The sequence below is a fragment of the Eleutherodactylus coqui genome, chromosome 11 (genome assembly GCF_035609145.1).
Source record: "Eleutherodactylus coqui strain aEleCoq1 chromosome 11, aEleCoq1.hap1, whole genome shotgun sequence".
NCBI classification, from domain to species: Eukaryota; Metazoa; Chordata; class Amphibia; order Anura; family Eleutherodactylidae; genus Eleutherodactylus; species Eleutherodactylus coqui.
Genome location: NC_089847.1, coordinates 138,430,313 through 138,455,834, shown reverse-complemented (window position 1 = coordinate 138,455,834; position 25,522 = coordinate 138,430,313). Strand labels below are relative to the sequence as shown.

At 50.9% G+C, this 25,522-nt stretch overlaps 1 protein-coding gene across 1 annotated transcript in view; it reads right to left on the bottom strand.

Annotated features, from left to right (window-relative positions):
* The window catches only part of DENND2B (DENN domain containing 2B), a 219,049-nt gene that overhangs the window by 148,278 nt on the left and 45,249 nt on the right, over positions 1 to 25,522 (bottom strand). Inside the window, exon 2 of the mRNA XM_066583667.1 lies at positions 5,710 to 5,801. The gene's annotated coding sequence lies outside the window, so the exon portion shown is untranslated. The remainder of the gene's footprint in view (positions 1 to 5,709; positions 5,802 to 25,522) is intronic.

Sequence of the window (25,522 nt, the reverse complement as noted above, 5' to 3'; positions counted from 1 at the left end):
GACCAAAGGATGGAGGCACACAAGGTCACCAGGCTCAGGAAAGCCCCTACAGACCACCAGTAGAGAGGAGCGTCTGACCAGACTGTTAGGAGGTGTTGAGACCAGTGGATAGGGGCACACAAGGTGACTGGGCTCAGGACGCCCCCTGCAGACCACCAGTAGGGAGGAGCGTCTGACCAGACTGTTAGGAGGTGTTGGGACCAGTGGATGGGGGCACACAAGGTGACCGGGCTCAGGACCCCCCTAAAGACCACCAGTAGAGAGGAGCGTCTGACCAGACTGTTAGGGGGTGTTGGGACCAGTGGATGGGGGCACACAAGGTGACCAGGCTCAGGACTGACTCCCCCTACAGACCACCAGTAGAGAGGAGCGTCTGACTAGACTGTTAGGGGGTGATGGGACCAGTGGATGGAGGCACACAAGGTGACCAGGCTCCGGAAATCCCCTACAGACCACCAGTAGAGAGGAGCGTCTGACCAGACTGTTAGGAGGTGTTGGGACCAGTGGATGGGGGCACACAAGGTGACCGGGCTCAGGACGCCCCCTACAAACCACCAGTAGAGTGGAGCATCTGACCCTACTGCTAGGGGGTGTTGGGACCAGTGGATCGGGGCACACAAGCTGACTGGGCTCAGGACCCCCCTAAAGACCACCAGTAGAGAGGAGCATCTGTCCAGACTGTTAGGGGGTGTTGGGACCAGTGGATGGGGGCACACAAGGTGACCAGGCTCAGGACTGACTCCCCCTACAGACCACCAGTAGAGAGGAGCGTCTGACTAGACTGTTAGGGGGTGATGGGACCAGTGGATGGAGGCACACAAGGTGACCAGGCTCCGGAAATCCCCTAAAGACCACCAGTAGAGAGGAGCATCTGACCAGACTGTTAGGGGGTGTTGGGACCAGTGGATGGTGGCACACAAGGTGACCAGGCTCAGGACTGACTCCCCCTACAGACCACCAGTAGAGAGGAGCGTCTGATGAGACTGTTAGGGGGTGAGGGGACCAGTGGATGGAGGCACACAAGGTGACCAGGATCATGGAAAGCCCCTACAGACCACCAGTAAAGAGGAGCGTCTGACCAGACTGTTAGGAGGTGTTGGGACCAGTGGATGGAGGCACAAAAGGTGACCGGGCTCAGGACGCCCCCTACAGACCACCAGTATAGAGGAGCGTCTGACCAGACTGTTAGGAGGTGTTGGGACCAGTGGATGAGGGCACACAAGGTGACCAGGCTCAGGACGTCCATTACAGACCACCAGTAGAGAGGAGCGTCTGACCAGACTGTTAGGGGGTGTTGGGACCAGTGGATGGGGGCACACAAGGTGACCGGGCTCAGGAAAGCCCCTACAGACCACCAGTAGAGAGGAGCATCTGACCAGACTGTTAGGGGGTGATGGGACCAGTGGATGGATGCACACAAGGTGACCAGGCTCAGGAAAGCCCCTACAGACCACCAGTAGAGAGGAGCGTCTGACCAGACTGTTAGGAGGTGTTGGGACCAGTGGATAGGGGCACACAAGGTGGCCGGGCTCAGGACCCCCCTACAGATCACCAGTAGAGAGGAGCGTCTGACCAGACTGTTAGGGGGTGTTGGGACCAGTGGATGGGGGCACACAAGGTGACCGGGCTCAGGACATCCATTACAGACCACCAGTAGAGAGGAGCATCTGACCAGACTGTTAGGGGGTGTTGGGACCAGTGGATGGGGGCACACAAGGTGACCGGGCTCAGGAAAGCCCCTACAGACCACCAGTAGAGAGGAGCATCTGACCAGACTGTTAGGGGGTGTTGGGACCAGTGGATGGATGCACACAAGGTGACCAGGCTCAGGAAGCCCCTACAGACCACCAGTAGAGAGGAGCGTCTGACCAGACTGTTAGGAGGTGTTAGGACCAGTGGATAGGGGCACACAAGGTGACTGGGCTCAGGACGCCCACTACAGACCACCAGTAGAGAGGAGCAGCTGACCAAACTTTTAGGGGGTGTTGGGACCAGTGGATGCGGGCACACAAGGTGACCAGGCTCAGGATGCCCCCCACAGACCACCAGTAGAGAGGAGCGTCTGACCAGACTGATAGGAGGTGTTGGGACCAGTGGATAGCGGCACACAAGGTGACCGGGCTCAGGACATCCATTACAGACCACCAGTAGAGAGGAGCATCTGACCAGACTGTTAGGGGGTGTTGGGACCAGTGGATGGGGGCACACAAGGTGGACGGGCTCAGGACCCCCCTACAGATCACCAGTAGAGAGGAGCGTCTGACCAGACTGTTAGGGGGTGTTGGGACCAGTGGATGGGGGTACACAAGGTGACCGGGCTCAGGACATCCATTACAGACCACCAGTAGAGAGGAGCATCTGACCAGACTGTTAGGGGGTGTTGGGACCAGTGGATGGGGGCACACAAGGTGACCGGGCTCAGGATGTCCATTACAGACCACCAGTAGAGAAAAGAGTCTAATCATCCAACAAGCACTAGCAGCTCCAACTGTTTGCTTCTCCACCAGCCAGAGACAGGAGGTGCCATCGTTACACCTCTGTGTCTGTCGGAACCATTTCCAGGTGCTTTGATGAAGAATATTTGGTCTCCTGGCCCCCATTACATGTACTGCCTCTGCCCCCCACTGTCGCCCCCATTACATGTACGGCCTCTGCCCCCCACCGTCGCCCCCATTACATGTACGGCCTCTGACCCCCACCATCGCCCCCATTTGCAGTGATGTCGTGAACGATGAAACTGGATGCCACGGAGAGGAACCAGGTTGCCTTAAGCGATTTATCCAGGTTTAGTTTGGGTGCTGACAACAGCCCTGTTCGTGTCTGGAGAGACCCTCAATCCTGCCCCCTGCCGGTGTGATGGTCTGGGGGGCATCACATACCACAGTCGGTCCCCCCTAGAGGTGGTACGAGGGACAATGACGGCTCAGCGATATGTTCAGGACATCCTGCAGCCACATGTGTTCCTCTCATGGCGGCTTCCAGCAGGATAATGCTCGGCCGCACATACAAGGGGGTCCCAGGAGCCCCCACAACATTGTCACACTTCCCTGGCTGCCAGGTCACACGACTTATCACCAATAGAACATGTATGGGACAATCTGTGATGCCGACTTCCACAGCCTACGGGTTTATAGGATCTAGAGGCTCAGTTACAGCAAATGTGGAGCAATATGCCGCAGGATACCATACAGAACCTGTATATCTAAATGCCCCGTATCACATCTTGTATCCAAGCTAGAGGCAGTACAACATGGTACTAGACCCTCCATGCCCACCCGTATCACATCTTGCATGCAAGCTAGAGTTGGTACAATAGGGTACTAGAGCCTCCATGCCTGCCTGTATCACATCTTACATCCAAGCTAAAGGCGGTACAACAGGGTACTAGAGCCTCCATGCCCCCCATATCACATCTTGTATCCAAGCTAAAGGCGGTACAATAGAGTACTAGAGCCTCCTCATAGAGAAAGTTTCATCCCATTCTGTCAACTTCTAGGGGAGGGCTATTACTGACAATGAGTGTATATATGTATATAATGTGTATAGTGCTGCTATGGTAATGGATGACGGAGGGATACTATAATCATCCTCCCTGCCTGCTGGGATTTGTATTCCCTCACAACCGCCCTGCACTCATCGTCAGAACACAAGGACTGCACATGGCAGCCTGTATTGGGGGACCGGACTCTCACGGGGTGTGGTATGATGACCAGTGGTCCATAGACATAACTTATGTACCTGCCCCCACCCGTCATGTGCAACATCTATCTATTGCACTTATCGTCTCTGTAATACCGTCACACTGTGCCACGTCTAGTTATACCGACCATTATGTGTGTGATAATGTCAGGGTTGGCGCCTCGCGCGGGGTTGGCGGCCCGCACTGCTATTACTGTCGCTCCTGCAGCTGGTTACTACTCCTGGCCGCGCGGCTCCTATACACCGCAGGGGTGCTAGGGACACGGCGGCTTCCCCCTGGCGCCGCGTTCTTGTTGCTATGACAGCTGACTCAACATCTCTGTCTTAGGGCTTATTCAGACGACCCTATATCGGCTGGGAGGTTGGAGCAGTTACTTAGCTCCGCCTTCGTCCTGCCCCCTTCCATTGTAAATAGTGGCGAGGGGCGGAGAGGGATTGGGAGCTCAGTGCACTGCTCCCGGCCTGGCCCACCTACTGCCCCTGCAGAGAGGGGCAGCGTATATCGGCTGGGCGTGAAAACCCGTCTGATATACGGTTGTCTGAATAAGCCCTGAGTCTGTCCTGCTATGGCTGGGGGGGGGTTCCCCGCCACTCTGTGATTACTGCTGCAGTCAGGCTCCCCATCCCAATCAGCTGCTGCGGCGGGAGCTCTGACAGCATTTAAAGCCCTCAGCTTCTCCCAGACACTGCCAGTGCTTGATTAGGCCTCCTGTCACTCACCAGCGGGCCCCTGCTATTCTGACTGATAGTGTATTGGCCTCAGCTTCCCCCTGACCTGACTCCGTCTCCCCCTGCCTGTACTGCGCCTCCTGGACTGGTCGTTGTTTCCCTCGGTGCTTCGCTCTGGTTGTCTGTCTGTATCCTCGTTCTCTGTGTCCAGGGACTGTGGTGTCTGTTCCCTAGCTCAGAGTAGGGACCGTCCCCCAGTTGCTGCCCTGGGGCCTAGTCCAGGGGGACAAGTAGGCAGGGACAGGGGTTGCGGGCTATGTTGCAGGAACCCCCGACTTCTGTTTTTCCTGAGACCCTGACAGATACCGTTACACCGTGCAATGTCCAGTTATACCCACCATTATGTGTGTAATACCGTCACACTGTGCAGCCCCTATACATACATTGTAAAACTAATTCAGGGCGTGAAGCATGTGACTGCAGCGCCTGGACCGCCATGATGTGACTGCAGCGCCTGGACCGCCATGATGTGACTGCAGCGCCTGGACCGCCATCATGTGACTGCAGCGCCTGGACCGCCATCATGTGACTGCAGCGCCTGGACCGCCATCATGTGACTGCAGCGCCTGGACCACCATCATGTGACTGCAGCGCCTGGACCACCATCATGTGACTGCAGCGCCTGGACCGCCATCATGTGACTGCAGCGTCTGGACCGCCATCATGTGACTGCAGCGTCCTGACCACCATCATGTGAATGCAGCGCCTGGACCGCCATCACATCTCTGTTACCGCTCACAAGGATACATCCACATGTGGTATATTTCCTGCTGTGGAGAACATGCAGCTCTTACTGCCATGTAAACAGACCGGGGGCAGCGGGGCTGTCTGTGATCACTACTACCTGTAGGGGGCGTAGTGACGGCTGCAGCATGGGTCAGACATACATGGTGTTTTACAGCAGCGCCCCGGCTGAATGGAAGGTAACCCAACAAGGAAGCGCAGGATTACACCACGTTTTGGTCTACGTTACGCCTTTTTATCCTGAGGTTCCTTTTGTAAAGCCAAAGCCGCCTTCAGGCGGAGCCGCTGAGGTCAGTTAGGCAGAGGATTGTCGTCATCATTTCTGGAGGACGCAGCAGCGAAGACGTCAATAAAGAGACGCCCCGGGAGACGGAGCCGAAGCTGCCAGCCTTGGGCGCCACTGGCTTAAAGTCACTGGTTGAATTTCAATGTCGTTTTTGACTATCCAAAGGAAACCCTGGGCTAAAAAGGCGCAGACCAGAGCGCCGCTGCCCCTTCGTGATGGGGACTGACGCCGCCACGCTGCGCTCGTCTCACCTTGATGCTCAGTGAAGCCGCCAAGATCCTCTCATCCTTCTGCTACTGGAAGACACAAACATGAGGGGTCCGGAGGGGGATGTTGTCAGGCCCTGAGGAGCGAACACAGAAGAGACCATTATAAGGCGTAATCATGTGACCACACCAGGCATGTTATACACAGCTCTCAGGTGGCGGCTACCATAACTCTGCATAAAGGCCGTATTCAGGTTCGGGCCGTGGATACGCAGAGTATTAACGACCTTAAGCTGCTGCGATAACCCCACTGACTTCATGCATATGACTGTATGATGCGCATTCACGGTATATTTCCACAGGCACACCGCAGGCCGGTCGCAATACCCCAATGCAAAGCAATAGGGATTCAGTGCTGCGTATTACGCACATATTGCGGAACATATATACAATCGTGTGAACGTGGTTTTACTCCTCCACCCCCCTCATCCTTTTCACTGAAAGATCTGCAGCAGCTGAGGTGTGTAACGTGATGTTCTGCTGCAGCTGAGGTGTGTAATGTGATGTTCTGCAGCAGTTGAGGTGTATCATGATGTTCTGCAGCAGCTGAGGTGTGTAACGTGATGTTCTGCAGCAGTTGAGGGGTGTATCGTGATGTTGTGCAGCAGCTGAGGGGTGTAACATGATGTCCTGCAGCAGCTGAGGGGCGTATCGTGATGTCCTGCAGCAGCTGAGGGGCGTATCGTGATGTCCTGCAGCAGCTGAGGGGCGTATCGTGATGTCCTGCAGCAGCTGAGGGGCGTATCGTGATGTCCTGCAGCAGCTGAGATGTGTATCGTGAGGTCCTGCAGCAGCTGAGGGGTGTATCGTGAGGTCCTGCAGCAGCTGAGGGGCGTATCGTGAGGTTCTGCAGCAGCTGAGGGGTGTATCGTGAGGTCCTGCAGCAGCTGAGGGGCGTATCGTGATGTCCTGCAGCAGCTGAGGGGTGTATCGTGAGGTCCCGCAGCAGCTGAGGGGTGTATCGTGAGGTCCTGCAGCAGCTGAGGGGTGTATCGTGAGGTCCTGCAGCAGCTGAGGGGTGTATCGTGATGTCCTGCAGCAGCTGAGGGGTGTATCGTGAGGTTCTGCAGCAGCTGAGGGGCATATCGTGAGGTTCTGCAGCAGCTGAGGGGTGTATCGTGAGGTTCTGGAATATATTATGACATTGCCCTAGGAATACTCCGGGTCACACAAACACAACTCTAATTGCCAAAGGCATAAACCCCCCAGGTGATGTCCCCTGAATATAAGCTAAACACTTTATTATTCAAAAAGACAAAATCAAATATTATTTGAAATAAAGAGGCGAATGGTGACGGCAGCGCGATGTGAGCGGGGGTCAGCAGTCAGTATAGTGTGTGACTATAACATGAGTCTGGGGGCCGACTGCCAAAAGCCCATGTAGAGATTAGTAAATCAGCACCACCAAAACCCTATTAAAACCTAATCTATAGCCACCCTATACTGGTGAGGTTCTGCAGCAGCTGAGCTGTGTATTATGAGGTTCTGCAGCAGCTAAGGTGTGTATTATGAGGTTCTGCAGCGACTGAGGTGTATTATGAGGTTCTGCAGCAGCTGAGGTGCATATGAGGAGGTTCTGCAGCAGCTGAGGTGCATATGAGGAGGTTCTGCAGACGCTGAGGTGTATTATGAGGTTCTGCAGCAGCTGAAGTGTGTATTATGAGGTTCTGCAGCAGCTGAGGTGCATATGAGGAGGTTCTGCAGCAGCTGAGGTGTATTAGAAGGTGGGCGCAGGAAGGGCACCTCCTACAATATGCCTCTCTGACAGTTCGCTTCTGTAAGAACAGATAAGCAGCACTTATGTAACGCGGTTCACCTCTACATGGTTACAGGCTATTACTTACAGAGGTGCCAGATGTACTAGTAAGATGGTGAAGACTGTCACATTACTACTGCAACTCTGGATGTCACCGCTAACATACTGCCCGGTACCTGTACATGGACCCGCTAACATACTGCCCAGTAGCTGTAGATTTCAGCGCTAACATACTGCCCGGTACCTGTAGATGGACCCGCTAACATACTGCCGGTACCTGTAGATGTCACCGCTAACACACTGCCGGTACCTGTAGATGTCACCGCTAACACACTGACGGTACCTGTAGATGTCACCGCTAACATACTGCCTGGTATCTGTAGATGTCACCGCTAACATACTGCCTGGTATCTGTAGATGTCACCGCTAACACACTGCCGGTACCTGTAGATGTCACCGCTAACATACTGCCTGATACCTGTAGATGTCACCGCTAACATACTGCGTGGTACCTGTAGATGGACCCGCTAACATACTGCCGGTACCTGGAGATGTCACCGCTAACACACTGCCAGTACCTGTAGATGTCACCGCTAACACACTGCCGGTACCTGTAGACGTCACCGCTAACATACTGCCTGGTATCTGTAGACGTCACCGCTAACATACTGCCTGGTACCTGTAGACGTCACCGCTAACATACTGCCTGATACCTGTAGATGTCACCGCTAATATACTGCATGGTACCTGTAGATGGACCCGCTAACATACTGCCGGTACCTGGAGATGTCACCGCTAACACACTGCCAGTACCTGTAGATGTCACCGCTAACACACTGCCGGTACCTGTAGACGTCACCGCTAACATACTGCCTGGTATCTGTAGACGTCACCGCTAACATACTGCCTGGTACCTGTAGACGTCACCGCTAACATACTGCCTGATACCTGTAGATGTCACCGCTAACATACTGCGTGGTACCTGTAGATGGACCCGCTAACATACTGCCGGTACCTGGAGATGTCACCGCTAACACACTGCCGGTACCTGGAGATGTCACCGCTAACACACTGCCGGTACCTGGAGATGTCACCGCTAACACACTGCCGGTACCTGGAGATGTCACCGCTAACACACTGCCGGTACCTGGAGATGTCACCGCTAACACACTGCCAGTAGCTGGAGATGTCACCGCTAACATACTGCCCAGTACCTGTAGATGGCACCCTAACACACTGCCGGTACCTGTAGATGGCACCGCTAACACACTGCCGGTACCTGTAGATGGCACCGCTAACACACTGCCGGTACCTGTAGATGGCACCGCTAACACACTGCCGGTACCTGTAGATGGCACCGCTAACACACTGCCGGTACCTGTAGATGGCACCGCTAACATACTACCCGTACCTGTAGATGGCACCGCTAACATACTACCCGTACCTGTAGATGGCACCGCTAACATACTGCCCGTACCTGCAGATGGCACCGCTAACATACTGCCCGTACCTGTAGATGGCACCGCTAACATACTGCCCGTACCTGTAGATGTCACCGCTAACATACTGCCTGATACCTGTAGATGTCACCGCTAACATACTGCGTGGTACCTGTAGATGGACCCGCTAACATACTGCCGGTACCTGGAGATGTCACCGCTAACACACTGCCAGTACCTGTAGATGTCACCACTAACACACTGCCGGTACCTGGAGATGTCACCGCTAACATACTGCCTGGTATCTGTAGATGTCACCGCTAACATACTGCCTGGTACCTGTAGACGTCACCGCTAACATACTGCCTGATACCTGTAGATGTCACCGCTAACATACTGCGTGGTACCTGTAGATGGACCCGCTAACATACTGCCGGTACCTGGAGATGTCACCGCTAACACACTGCCGTTACCTGTAGATGTCACCGCTAACACACTGCCGGTACCTGGAGATGTCACCGCTAACACACTGCCGGTACCTGGAGATGTCACCGCTAACACACTGCCGGTACCTGGAGATGTCACCGCTAACACACTGCCGGTACCTGGAGATGTCACCGCTAACATACTGCCCAGTACCTGTAGATGGCACCCTAACACACTGCCGGTACCTGTAGATGGCACCGCTAACACACTGCCGGTACCTGTAGATGGCACCGCTAACACACTGCCGGTACCTGTAGATGGCACCGCTAACACACTGCTGGTACCTGTAGATGGCACCGCTAACACAATGCCGGTACCTGTAGATGGCACCGCTAACATACTACCCGTACCTGTAGATGGCACCGCTAACATACTACCCGTACCTGTAGATGGCACCGCTAACATACTGCCCGTACCTGTAGATGGCACCGCTAACATACTGCCCGTACCTGTAGATGGCACTGCTAACATACTGCCGGTAGCTGTAGATGGCACCGCTAACATACTGCCTGGTACCTGTAGATGGACCCGCTAACATACTGCCTGTACTGTAGATGGCACCGCTAACATACTGTTAGTACCTGTAGATGGCACCGCTAACATACTACCCGTACCTGTAGATGGCACAGCTAACATACTGCCCGTACCTGTAGATGGCACCGCTAACATACTGCCCGTACCTGTAGATGGCACCGCTAACATACCGCCCGTACCTGTAGATGGCACCGCTAACATACTGCCGGTAGCTGTATATGGCACCGCTAACATACTGCCGGTAGCTGTAGATGGCACCGCTAACATACTGCCTAGTACCTGTAGATGGACCCGCTAACATACTGCCTGTACTGTAGATGGCACCGCTAACATACTGTTAGTACCTGTAGATGGCACCGCTAACATACTGCCGGTACCTGTAGATGGCACCGCTAACATACTGCCCAGTAGCTGTAGATGTCAGCGTTAACATACTGCCTGGTACCTGTACATGTCAGCGCTAACATACTGCCCGGTACCTGTAGATGGCACCGCTAACATACTGCCGGTACATGTAGATGGCACTGCTAACATACTGCCCAGTAGCTGTAGATGTCAGCGTTAACATACTGCCGGTACCTGTAGATGGCACCGCTAACATACTGCCCAGTAGCTGTAGATGGCACTCCTAACATACTGCCCGCTACTGTAGATGGCACCGCTAACATACTGCCCGCTACTGTAGATGGCACCGCTAACATACTGCCCGCTACTGTAGATGGCACCGCTAACATACTGCCTGGTACCTGTAGATGGCACCGCTAACATACTGCCCGCTACTGTAGATGGCACCGCTAAAATACTGCCCGCTACTGTAGATGGCATCGCTAACATACTGCCTGGTACCTGTACATGTCAGCGCTAACATACTACCCGGTACCTGTAGATGTCACCGCTAACATACTGCCTGGTACCTGTGCATGTCACCACTAACATACTGCACCTGTACCTGTAGATGGCACCGCTAACATACTACCCGATACCTGTAGATGGCACCGCTAACATACTGCCTGGTACCTGTAGTTCCTCCTGGGCCTATTCTACATCTCTGCAGTGACTCTGTGGTCCCTTTTCCAGCTGTGGGGAAATGTTTTGCAGTATTTGAGATTCTTTCAGAAACGTCTCCTCTTATGGAAATTCCCGGGTTTTACTGTCGGCACATTTGAGCGATGACTCTGCACTTTTACTGTCACACCGTCACTTTAAGAGCTATTATATAAAATGTATCATTGGTGTAGGTCATGTGACCACAATACAATGGCGCTGTGTTTCATGAGTCACAAAGTAACTTGTGGCTCAGATCTCAACAATGAGGATACGTGTGCACAGTTATATCTGTGCCAATACAATTATAACATCATCAGGGCCAGCTGTATACACACCCTGAGAGACAGGAAAGTATACAGCATTGTGCAATGCCAGAAGACGCTGCTTGTGTCAGTCTCCACTATAACATTGCATTCTATTCATGAGGCAGGTCGAACATGACAAGCAGACGTATTGGTAGGGAATATGCAGGGAAATCACACAATCCCAGTATTAAAGTGGCATCCGTTGGCAGGAGACCCTCTCACTGCGCCCCCCACATGCGGATGATGGAAATATGTGGAGTATTCCATCCAGGGACATTTGTGTACTAAACCCTAATCACCAGGCAGGGTCCGAGGAACCCCACGTGGGGTTAACGAGCACCCAGACATGTATTCTATAGAAGCGCTGCGGAATAATAAAGATTATTATATACTGGATGTACATCCTCCGCCACCGGGAAGATCTGCAGCATTCGGAGAGGAGCGAGAAGACTGCAGTTGGTCTACAACCCACAGCGAGGTCAATGGAATCTACCGCTCTCTGTTATCAACCATTGGAGGCTGCAGAGCAGCTAACTGCATTCTTCAATAAGATGAGTAACAAGAAGTGTAACCACCCCATCACTGCATCATATCACGTATCTACAGTGCTGGGACCTATATGTAACTGCTCCAGCGCTGATATAACACCCAGAGACATCATATATGTTATATCAGCTGCCCCTCTTATAACGCTCCAGTACTGATATAACCCCCAGAGACATCATATATGTGATATCAGCCGTTCCTCTTATAATGCTCCAGTACTGATATAACCTCTAAAGACATCATATATGTGATATCAGCCGTTCCTCTTATAATGCTCCAGTACTGATATAACCTCCAGAGACATCATACATGTGATATCAACCCCTCCTCTTATAACGCTACAGTACTGATATAATCTCCAGAGACATCGTATATGTGATATCAGCTGCTCCTCTTATAACACTCCAGTACTGATATAACCTCCAGAGACATCATATATGTGATATCAGCTGCTCCTCTTATAACGCTCCAGCGTTGATATAACCTCCAGAGACATCATGTATATGATATCAGCCGCTCCTCTTATAACGTTCTAGTACTGATATAACCTGCAGAGACATCATATATGTGATATCAGCCCCTCCTCTTATAGCGTTCTAGTACTGATATAACCTGCAGAGACATCATATATAAGAGGAGCGTCTGCTATCAGTCACATATATGATGTCTCTGGCGGTTACAATGCTCCAGTACTAATCTATCCTCCAGAGACATCATATATGTGACTGATATCAGCTACTCCTCTTATAATGCTCCAGTACTGATATAACCTCCAGAGACATCATATATGTGATATCAGCTGCTCCTCTTATAACGCTCCAGTACTGATATAATGTCCAGAGACATTATATATGTGATATCAGCCCCTTCTCTTATAATGCTCCAGTACTGATATAACCCCCAGAGACATCATAATGTGATATCAGCCGCTCCTCTTATAACGCTCCAGTACTGATATAACCCCCAGAGACATCATAATGTGATATCAGCCGCTCCTCTTATAACGCTCCAGTACTGATATAACCTCCAGAGACATCATATATATGATATCAACCCCTCCTCTTATAACGCTACAGTACTGATATAACCTCCAGAGACATCATATATGTGATATCAGCTGCTCCTCTTATAACACTCCAGTACTGATATAACCCACAGACATCATACATGTGATATCAGCTGCTCCTCTTATAACGCTCCAGTACTGATATAACCTCCAGAGACATCATATATGTGATATCAGCCGCTCCTCTTATAACGCTCCAGTACTGATATAACCTCCAGGGACATCATATATGTGATATCAGCCGCTCCTCTTATAATGCTCCAGTACTGATATAACCTCCAGAGACATCATACATGTGATATCAACCCCTCCTCTTATAACGCTCCAGTACTGATATAACCTCCAGAGACATCATAAATGTGATATCAACCCCTCCTCTTATAACGCTCCAGTACTGATATAACCTCCAGAGACATCATACATGTGATATCAACCCCTCCTCTTATAACGCTCCAGTACTGATATAACCTCCAGAGACATCATACATGTGATATCAACCCCTCCTCTTATAACGCTACAGTACTGATATAATCTCCAGAGACATCGTATATGTGATATCAGCTGCTCCTCTTATAACACTCCAGTACTGATATAACCTCCAGAGACATCATATATGTGATATCAGCTGCTCCTCTTATAACGCTCCAGCGTTGATATAACCTCCAGAGACATCATGTATATGATATCAGCCGCTCCTCTTATAACGTTCTAGTACTGATATAACCTGCAGAGACATCATATATGTGATATCAGCCCCTCCTCTTATAGCGTTCTAGTACTGATATAACCTGCAGAGACATCATATATAAGAGGAGCGTCTGCTATCAGTCACATATATGATGTCTCTGGCGGTTACAATGCTCCAGTACTAATCTATCCTCCAGAGACATCATATATGTGACTGATATCAGCTACTCCTCTTATAATGCTCCAGTACTGATATAACCTCCAGAGACATCATATATGTGATATCAGCTGCTCCTCTTATAACGCTCCAGTACTGATATAATGTCCAGAGACATTATATATGTGATATCAGCCCCTTCTCTTATAATGCTCCAGTACTGATATAACCCCCAGAGACATCATAATGTGATATCAGCCGCTCCTCTTATAACGCTCCAGTACTGATATAACCCCCAGAGACATCATAATGTGATATCAGCCGCTCCTCTTATAACGCTCCAGTACTGATATAACCTCCAGAGACATCATATATATGATATCAACCCCTCCTCTTATAACGCTACAGTACTGATATAACCTCCAGAGACATCATATATGTGATATCAGCTGCTCCTCTTATAACACTCCAGTACTGATATAACCCACAGACATCATACATGTGATATCAGCTGCTCCTCTTATAACGCTCCAGTACTGATATAACCTCCAGAGACATCATATATGTGATATCAGCTGCTCCTCTTATAACACTCCAGTACTGATATAACCTCCAGAGACATCATATATGTGATATCAGCTGCTCCTCTTATAACGCTCCAGTACTGATATAATCTCCAGAGACATCAAATATGTGATATCAGCCCCTTTTCTTATAATGCTCCAGTACTGATATAACCCCCAGAGACATCATAATGTGATATCAGCCGCTCCTCTTATAACGCTCCAGTACTGATATAATCTCCAGAGACATCATATATGTCACTGAGATAAGATGGGAAAATCCAGAGCGACTTCCAATGAGGCCGGTCATCGGTGCTAGACTAGCCGGGGGCTCACTGCCAACCGTGAGGGGTTTTCTTGTGTAATGGGTTGAAGAGTATAGAGAATGGCGCGATTGAGGAAAACATCCAGCGAGAGGGGATCCTGTGGATGGAAACAACTCATCCCTGAAAGGGGTCGGAGGAGGATGTCAGGAATCGCTCTGACCAACAGGCTGCACAGTCAGCTGAATACAACGCTGGAGCTCCAACTAACGTGTCCGAACGCACAACTCGCCGTTCCTCCGACACGGATGGTATAACAGCAGACGACCAGTTCCAGCGCCATTGTGTCTAAGAGAAAGACTCCAGCAGGCAAAAGGGGACGATACAAGGATCTCTCGCATGATCTGTTTATACCCAGGACTGTGACGGTAACAAGAGGGCATCCACTACGTCTAGAGGAAAGCAGGTTTCATCACCAACACAGAAGGGGGTTCTTTACTGTAAGAGCAGTAAGACTGTGGAACTCTCTGCCTGAGGACGTGGTGATGGCAGGATCCATAGAGAAGTTTAAGAGGGACTAGATGTCTTTCTATGATATTACAGGATGCAGACATTAGGTGACCAGCAGGTTGGAGTCAGGTGGGAACTATCAGAGGTTGGTCCAGGGATTATTCTGACTGCCTCGTTTTTTTTTTGCCTTTCTCTGGATCAACAAGGGGGGGTGGAACAGGCTGAACTAGATGGTCATGGTCTCCCTTCAGCCCAATATACTATGTTACTATATAAAAGAGCGCAAAACTTGTATCACGGAGCAGCGGAAAAACATCTCCTGGTCGGATGGATCCAGATTTCTGCTGCTCCGTGCTGATGGGAGGTCAGAATTTGGCACAAGCAGCATGAATAGATGATCACTTCTTGTCAGGCCAGAGTAGGAGGAGTAATTGTGGGGAAGTAATTCTTGGTGCACACTGGGCCTCTGATTCCTGTAGATGGACGCCACAACAATTTGCTGCAGTTCCAAAGGTCGGGCTCTAATAAGGGGGGCAATCAGTGTAAATCCCTGCTTCATTCTCTTCAGTCAAGTTGTAAAAAACTCCATTCAAGTTTTATCTGTCTCACAGAAAGCTGAGTGGCAACCAACATGTCCAAACTACAAAAGGGAGCGTCACTCAACTCTCCGACCGCGTCTGTCTTGTTCTGGGTGACAACAGACCTGCTAAATATGTGCAGCGTATCTAGATTCCAAAATAGTAACTTTACTGTGAGCAGCAATAAAGCACGTTGTGCAAAAATAATTCCCCGCGCCTAGAAAACTAGTGTCATTTGTTACATTTTTCATGAAACATTAAAATCCAAAATGTAGAAGAATCTACAGAATAATAATCTCTCATGGTAAGAGACATGGAAGAGTCTGCAGGATGATGATCCTCCGGGGCAGGAGAAATGGGAGAGTCAGCAGGATGATGATCCTCCGGGGCAGGAGACATGGAAGAGTCTGCAGGATGATGATCCTCCGGGGCAGGAGACATGGAAGAGTCTGCAGGATGATGATCCTCCGGGGCAGGAGACATGGAAGAGTCTGCAGGATGATGATCCTCTGGGGCAGGAGACATGGAAGAGTCTGCAGGATGATGATCCTCCGGGGCAGGAGACATGGAAGAGTCTGCAGGATGATGATCCTCCGGGGCAGGAGACATGGAAGAGTTTGCAGGATGATGATCATCCGGGGGAGGAGACATGGAAGAGTCTGCAGGATGATGATCCTCCGGGGCAGGAGACATGGAAGAGTCTGCAGGATGATGATCCTCCGGGGCAGGAGACATGGAAGAGTCAGCAGGATGATGATCCTCCGGGGCAGGAGACATGGAAGAGTCTGCAGGATGATGATCCTCCGGAGCAGGAGACATGGAAGAGTCTGCAGGATGATGATCCTCCGGGGCAGGAGACATGGAAGAGTTTGCAGGATGATGATCATCCGGGGAAGGAGACATGGAAGAGTCTGCAAGATAATGATCCTCCGGGGCAGGAGACATGGAAGAGTCTGCAGGATGATGATCCTCCGGGGCAGGAGACATGGAAGAGTCTGCAGGATGATGATCCTCTAGGGCAGGAGATGTGGAGGCGTCTGCATGATGTTGACCCTCCGGAGCAGGAGACATAAGAGTCAGCAGGATGATGATCCTCCGGGGGAGGGGAGATGTGGAGGCGTCTGCATGAGGATGACTCTCCCAAGCAGAAGATGTAGAAGCGTCGGTACTGTTGTATCTTGTCTCCACCATGAAGAATGGGTGGAGACCTGGGTTGTGCATGATAAGTTATAGGGGAGGGTTAGGTGACACCCACAGCAGCGGATTGGCTGATGCAGGGCTGCTGCTGGCATGTCTGCTGTTAGTCTCTCACTGCCCTGAGCCGTGGCACCTTTCCTCCGCCGGACGGACGGCAAGGTCCACTCCGGACACCCCTTTGTCACTGTGATGAGCTGTGTTCCAGCATGTCCCGTTGACCCACCTGTCAGTCACCCCGCCGCTCACCCGTCTTCCCTCCTAGCTGCAGCACTGAGTGTCCCCGCAGGCGTTCTGTCATTAACCCCGCCACTCAGCCGTCTCCCATCCTGGCTTGCCGCTGCCTTCTTCAACAGCATTGCTCTATGCATTCTGTGAACTTGAGAGCGGGGTCAGTGTAAGGCCTGCTGTGGTACAACAGTAACATCCCCCACCGGCGAAACAAACAGCGAAGGAGGCTGTATGCTAGAACCTAGAGCGCCGGGGTGAGTGACAGAAGGTGGCAGCTGGCGGTCAGCCCCGATGCTGGAGAACTGGAGCAGCACTCCGGGGACACTTACATGGTCGGCCCTGGAACACACCTCCATCATTCAATCCACTGCTGGGGGTGTGAGCTAGCCCTTCCCTGTCAGAGACACAGCCAAACCCTTGTCTCCAGCCCTAAGCTCCGGTGGAGACAAGATGCAACAATACCAGAAGCGTCGCCATGCTGATGACCCTTCCAGACAGGAGACGTGGAAGCGTCTTCTGGATGATGGGGCTCTAATGTAGGAGATATGAGAGCATTTGCACAATGATTATCCTCTCAGCGCAGGAGACATGGAAAAGGTAGCATGATGATGATCCTCCTGTGCCAGGAGAAGTAGAAGTGTCTGCAGGATGATGATGCTTCCAAGGCAGGAGACGTGGCAGCACCTGCAGAATGATAACCCTCCTGGGGGCAGCGAATGTGAAAGCATAAGCTGGATGATGATCCTCCCAGGGCAAAAAAGACATGGACCCCCTTTTCAAGTGTTAGTCCATATTTTGTTTTGTATTTTATTGTATCAGACAATGGATTCTGCGTCCGGGATCTTCATATCCAGGAGCCACAAACTGCACGTGGATTTAGCCAATGCAGCTTCCACATGGAATCTGCGTGAAAAAGCGAGGCCATTTTTTTTCCACAATGAGTATTTAAAATAGACTAAATTGTGTGGCTTCCCATTAAAAGCAAAAGGACCCTTCTGGACACGGATTGATGCAGAATCAGTGCGGATTCCCTTTCAAAATCTGTTGCATAAACAAAGCCTTAGGAAAATTAGCATCTTTTAAAGGGGTATTCCCATCCACAGGAAGGACTCGTACTTATCTTGACTTAGGTAGGGCCCTCTGCCCCCTGAATGTAATGGCCGCGAGGACAGAAATAACCACTACGCTATTTCTGTGACTTCCATAGAAGTCAATGGGAGTTACGGAAACACAATAACACAGAGAGTTATGTTGTGTCCATGACTCCGGAGCTGCGTGTGATCGTTCTCAGTAAGAGAAACCAGGTAACCTTGTAGATATGATACCTTTTAATGTCTAACAAAAATACATGATGTTATAGCGAGCTAATAGACCTCTTCACGGTCCTTCCTCAGGCATAATAGAACAGATGGGTATTAGTGTATCTTGACGCCACCTGGAACTCCTGGTGGAGACAAGAGTGAGCGAGGGGGTGACACCCCCTCGACGTGATTGGCTGCAGAGAACGCTGCCCTTCAGGTCCTGGAAGGCCACTATTTTGCTGCAGACGCTGGTGCTGCTGAAAGTATCGGTGTCCCCTATGGACTGTCAGTCCTCCCTTCTCCTGTGGCCGTCACGTAGCAGTATGGCCTATCCTCCCATCCGCTTTCACTACCCCAGTTCCTCAGCTGCCTTCTCCAGGTACAGTCTTCCCCCAGTTAGCAGCGGCACAGTGTCGGCGGTGATGTTCGGGCCCCATCCCTGCTTTGCTGCAGAAGACTCTCAGGCGTGCTGTGCCTGCACCTCCCCCGCCTGAGCTCTCACTTACTCTGGGACTCAGGGAGATGAGTTGAGAGAAGTGTGGCCCAGCAAGAATCGGAGCCGTCATCAGGGAGCATTGAGGCGCCCCGGAGGCAGACTATGGCGACGGAGGCGGAGCACATGGTTGGTGAGCGGCAACATCAGGGTCTGCAGGGGAGCGGACGTCAGCGACAGCAGAGTCTGCAACTGCTGTCGGTATGCCGCCGTGAGGCGGCGGCCGGCAGCCAAGGACGGCGGCTCCGCTCAGTGTTATCGCAGCGCAGTGTGCATTGATTACTGGCTGCTCTGGTGCCTTAGGCTGACACTTAGACGTACATTTGTGGATGTGAATGCTGCCATTTTACAGCGGTAACATGGCAGCATTTACACTTTTTAATGTACGGCTAAGAAGCGAACTAAGCGTCAGCCTAAGGCACCAGGGCAGCCAGTAATCAATGCACACTGGGCGGCTAGGACCTTCCTATCCTCACCCTAGGAGCGTTCCTCTTGTCAAACCCCTAGCATCCGGTGGCGTCAAGAAACACTAATACCGAACAGATCTACAGACATATTTAACAAAATACACAGGATCACATGGGAGGGTACAAACATGGTAAACTTAATTAGCACTAGATAAATACCAGAGACAGAGGGTAAGAGGGCACAGACATGTTGGGATTACTAGCATTTAGATCAAGAACAGGGAGGGATGACCATAACAGTAAATAATTAGTCCAGTGACAAGGAATGTGAAACTCTCCTTCAGGCCTGCAAACAAGAAAATGGAACAATACCTCTGTAGCGCCACCTATTGGATGGCAGCATTCCTTAAAATCAATGTAAGAGTATCTACCAAGTCTGTAAAACAATGATTGGGAATAGCACCCCTTTGGGGTGCTCTCCTTGGGGAGAGGCGATGCCATTCCCCAACCCACTTAGCCCCCAGGTACCTCCACCCCCCCCCGTGCGGTCCTCTTAAGGAGCTGCAGAAACAGCATAGCTCTGCACAACTCCAAATGACTTCTAATTTGCCCCAAATCCCTTGCGTTACATCAGTGGATTCTGATGCGAGTCAGTCGTGGCCAATACTTCTCGTCTCTAGAATGGAATGGTCGTGTCACGCCGCCCCACCAGCAGGTTTTCCCATGGAGTCTGTGGACATTTATATTCTGATGCCAGAAGTGAGGGGACCAGCAGCCTCATGCAGAGAAAACAAGATTGTATGGATGTATCAGGAGTTGGGAAGCGCGGCTCCACGGCTCAATGTATAAATCAGGATCAGATCGCGGGTCACGACGGCGCCAACAAGAAGCCTGAGATGTCATTGATGAAAACACAAAGCGTGGGGAGACTTACTAAAGAAAAAGGCTTTCCTCTATAGAAGGCAGTAACTTTATATAGGAGTGTGATAGCAAGCCTCCCGCCGTGCAGCTCCTATAGACATGTAGTAGTCTCTGTGTAAGCGGACCCCCGTCATACGTGTTGTAGAACAAGATGATGACGTGCCGGGCTTTTCTAAACATAATGCACATCACTTGCGCCATTCTTGTTGCGCACATTACACAATCTCTTATTTTATAAGCGTCTCATTGTTGGAGGATTACACCTTTTCTAAATCTGTAGGCCCTCGTCTATACCTCTGTCTATCAGTTCATGGAAATCACTACAATAAGGACATGCTGTGTCTTCTTAGTCAGACAATGGCGCCACACAGTGGACAGGAGTGTAATCTGTTCTCTCCTAGTGTTCGGGGTATCTTGGTCTCTTCTACACATGATGTCGTTTCCATCAAGCTGTCATCAGTCCTTGCTAGAAGCCTCATGCTACATGGCGCCTGTGGCCCCTCTTGTGTCACACGTAGGTGAATGTAGTCGCAGGATGCCACGACCTATCACAAGAAGTACTGCAGGTTTAATGTCTTGCAACTGTCAGGTAGCAGAAACTTGTGAGTTGCAATGTCAGCCATTCACTTACATGGGACACAGGCAAGGCGGCGCTGCCATCTTTGGCCGTGAAACGTGTGTTGTGGCTAAAGTGGCCGTGTAGCCCTACACAATATGCAGTGTATTCCATCAGGGATTAAGGTGCTTCCTCATGCATTCTGACTTTCCGATTCCTGACCTCACTGCATTCTCCGCTCCTGGCCCGACCCAGATCGCCTCTGATCACATGCTCAGGTACTGCTCCTTGCCCTATTACTGGGACCACTTGCAGTAATGACCTGGGAACCCTGCAGCAAAGCTCAGATCCCAACTGTTGGGGTTAAAGTTGAAGACCGGGGTACCTCAGGTGTCAACGCTGAATTTGGGGAAAAAAAGCTGGACTAATGTGTGGCACAGCGGATCTACATCTGTCAACATTGTGGGCAGGAATACTTGTTAAGTCTGTTATCTCTGATGTAGATTCCCGCCTCCAAGACTTCTCCAGAGCAGCACCGGTCCTCTGGAACGCACTACCAAAGGATACCCGGGCAATCCAGGACTCGCAGAACTTCAGGCGTGCTCTAAAAACGCACCTCTTCAGGGAGGCATACCATATCACCTAAACAAACCCCTCTGTACTCCGCCTGATAACATGCTCCCTGACCTACTGACTGCAATCCCTGCTAGCCATCATAAACCGCTCCTGCAGTCATACTGTTTCTGCCGTCACACGGCTAAATGTCTGACCATTGTCTATGTGTATAGCATCGCTCACACTTCGCCATACCGTGCACATCTCCGCCTCTCCATACCGTGCACATCTCCAGCCCGCCATACCGTGCACATCTCCACCTGTCCATACCGGGCACATCTCCACCTGTCCATACCGGGCACATCTCCACCTCTCCATACCGTGCACATCTCCACCCCGCCATACCGTGCACATCTCCACCCCGCCATACCGTGCACATCTCCACCTCTCCATACCGTGCACATCTCCACCTCTCCATACCGTGCACATCTCCACCTCTCCATACCGTGCACATCTCCAGCCCGCCGTACCGCGCACATCTCCAGCCCCTTTACCCTCTGTATCCCCCCATTACTTGTAGTATGTAAGCTCGTTGGAGCAGGACCCTCACCCCTATTGTTTCCATCAACTGATTACTATATGTAACCGCGGTTCTGTAATGTTTGTACTTTTGTCTTTCTGTATCCCCTGTCTATGTAAGCGCTGCGGAATATGTTGGCGCTATACAAATACAAATTATTATTATTGTCAGACAGTAGTGGCAGCGTATGCTGGTGACATTCAGTACATGTCCCTGCTGGAAAGGCCTGGCTTGGCCTCCTTCACAAAGACTATGATTTTCTTACAAGGCACAGACACAAGCCCCTCTATAGGCATTTAACGGCACAGATTGCCCAAAAGGCCCCACCCTAAAAAGAATGATGCTGTGCAGAATGCAGGTCTTTGTAGGTAACCCTCTGCTGTACTTGCTTATACAGTTGTTAAAAAGGTATGCCGACACAAATACCACCACGATGGAGGCCAAAAGGACACTCTGACAACAAAAACACAGAGAAAACTGCATCAAAACGCTGCAGGTAAAGCCTCCCGGATGAAAAGCAGGGGCGGGGTAACACCGGGTCCAGAGCCGCTTTTGCAGATGGGAAGTAGAGCTCTTGCATGGGATCCAGAAGCATGAATGAGCCTCATTGCCTCCTGCGCAGAGAAGTTGCTGATCAGCAGAAATCCAGCAGAGGTCCAGAGGTCGGGGAGTCAGCGCCGTGACTCACACTTTGTAAAGTTTGCTCCAGGAAAGTTTTGGCAGTGCTGAGCGGCCGCAGTCCGTCTGTTCTGGTCCCAGCTGCTCATGAATGCATCAGCTGCCAGGACGGAGGGCTGCACGCTGCTGCAGCTTGTAGACACAACAGTCCCGGGCATTAAAGTGGAATGTCACCAAAAACATCTAAGATGACTAATTGGAGCCTTGTAGGAAGTCCCGAGGGATCCGATCCATTACTTTACATGTACTGTCTTCTATATTCCTAGTCCTGCAAAAGGTGTAGACCTTCCTGGGCCCGACTCGTACCACTTCAGGTGCCCAAACACCTTAGAGCAGGGCATCTCTGGGCCGCAGTGGAAGAAGCGTGGTCTTGGGTCATACATTAATCACACGAACATGAATGAAAGCTGATAAGCAAAACAAAAAAGGTCCATTCAGAGTTTGTGATATCTGCCACCACAGGTGAACCAAAAAGTCCTCACATAATAAAACTAATCCACACAATCCCATCATCCTCCAAATACCCCGGTCAGCAGGCTATATAGACTCCAGACTGGTCAGTGCCTGCCAGTCTGCCCACAGAACCATCTCCGGGCTCACATGCAGTTCGTGGCCACGGGCAGTTTCTGATGCCAGTGGAGGGGCACACCGCCTCGGCTGGCTACGATGACACCATCCCTCTCTCATCCTCACTGCAATACTCAATAGGAGCAATCAGGATCCTGGAGGACAAGAAGGAGAACCGCCAGCGCACGCTGGACCCGGAGCCACTGAGCGAGTCAGATACCAGGTACCGCCTGGGGCCTCTTCCAGATTCAGCCTCTCAGGTTGGACACCCCCGCCTTAGAGGAAAGTCGGCCGACCATCTAATGTCCTGACTGACCGCCAATGGCAGATGGTGGGTGAAAGAAGCATTAAGCATGTCGGATTTCAACATTCCCAACCTTCTCTTCTAACGAAGGCCCCCCGCCAATCATAAGGAAAAAGAGAGATACAATGTATCCTGCAAATCAGAAACACTGTATCAGAACCAAGCGCATATAATAAATACAGCCCTATAACCAAGCTCAATACATAGGTTGGTTCTGATGCTGTATTTATGCACCGAGCTTGGTTCTGGTGCTGTATCTAAGTACATAAATACAGCACCAGAACCAAGCTCAGTGCATAAAAACCTGCGCAGAATCAAGCTCAGTACAAAAATACAGTACCAGAACCAAGCTCATGCCATGAATGCAGCACCAGACCCAAGGTTAGTCCATAAAAACTGCATCAAAACTAATCTCAGTGCAAAAATACAGAAATAAGGTCATAAAATAAATACAGCACAAACCAATTTCATTAGGCCAAATGCACACGGGCGGAAATTCTGTGGCGAGATTCCGTGCGGAATTTCCGCCGTTGCACGCTGCCATAGGATTGCATTGGTTTATGCAATCCTATGCAAACAGCCACGATTTTGATTGCAGAAAACTTGCGCAGTAACAAAATCACGGCAACTGTGTTACAGGGGCGCTGACGGGCTAACAGTGGCTTCTGGGAACATCAGAGGGGAGGAGATAGAGCAGGGAGGAGGGGGATAGCTTCACAAGATACTGTCCCACAGAGAAAGATTATCTGGTGACTGCCCCCAGCCTGCATCCACCTGTGGCCCCCCTACAAGCTGTTGGGGAGCTCATAGGTCACACGCATCCAAGGCCAGCCATGGCGCCATTTCTGATAAGGCGTGTTTGATGCACGGCATTTATATGGTTTGGTTTTTCTAGGCCCGGAAAACGCAGGTTACAAAAGTAACAAAGTAACAATGTCAGTAGAAATGCTGTGAAAAGGCTGAAGATTCCTGGCGTTTTTTACAATAACAGTTTGTGTGGACGGGGCCCAAAGTAGGGTAATGTCCGACCGATCCCCGTGAATACAGCATAAAACACACGGAGATGGAAGAAGTTGGAGGTTTTATTCACATGAAGATTAAGAAAATGTTAAGATCTGCTTAAAAAGTTATTTTCCTCCTTTAGATTTTCTGTTTTGCAGCTGCTTCCTGCGCCGTCGGGTCCGCTGCGGCGGCTCGCTGCAGGCTGGAGGGGAGGTAAGCTACCTGCAGTCAGATGTGCACCCAGCAAGAACACATCCTAAGATATGGCATTGTGGCTCCTGACCACAAATCAACAAATGTAGAAGCGTCATGAAGGAGGGCAAGGAGGAAGCTTCTGGAGAGGAGGGTGAAGGAAACAACGAGGGCGAGAGGTCGCGCGAAAGAGCAAAGAACCAGGTGTCAGAGGTCAAAGACGCTTAAAACAGACCTCACTTCATGTAAAGGCACTGGCCCCGAGGTATAGAGCAGAAAGTCCGGAACTCCCAGTGAAGATTACTGTCATAATGTAACTGTACGCAGCTCATCCCCCATATCTCACATTGTATCGTACTGTCCGCAGGGCGCAGCGCCATATACCGATACTGCACTGAGATGACATTAGTGCTCAGTTTTCTGCACTGTGATGGTATAGGGAGCGACATCCGATGAGGTCATCTGGTCACATCCGATGAGGTCATCACTTTCCGCCATTCTGCACAGCAGGGATAGCAGTGAATATACAAAGATGGTTGCTATGGAGACGGGAGGTTTGTGTATCTTCCACTGTACAGAAGGTCTCAGCACATGTTTACTCCGTTATAAAGTGTTGCATCTGGTTTCCTATTTAGTAACAAAGCAACAAGTTGTAAAGTAAATGTAATGAGATTCCAGTCCCAAAGGGACCAGTGGGAGGCGCTCTGGTGATGATACTGACAGACCCGAATTAACCCTTACATCACATATAGCACCAGTAGGCAGCCGATGGGGTTCTCACCCTGCAATTATACATCTGCTCATTATGACCTGGAGCAGTACATATATGTACGCGGGGCAGCAGAGCAGTACATGTATGTACGCAGGGCAGCAGAGCAGT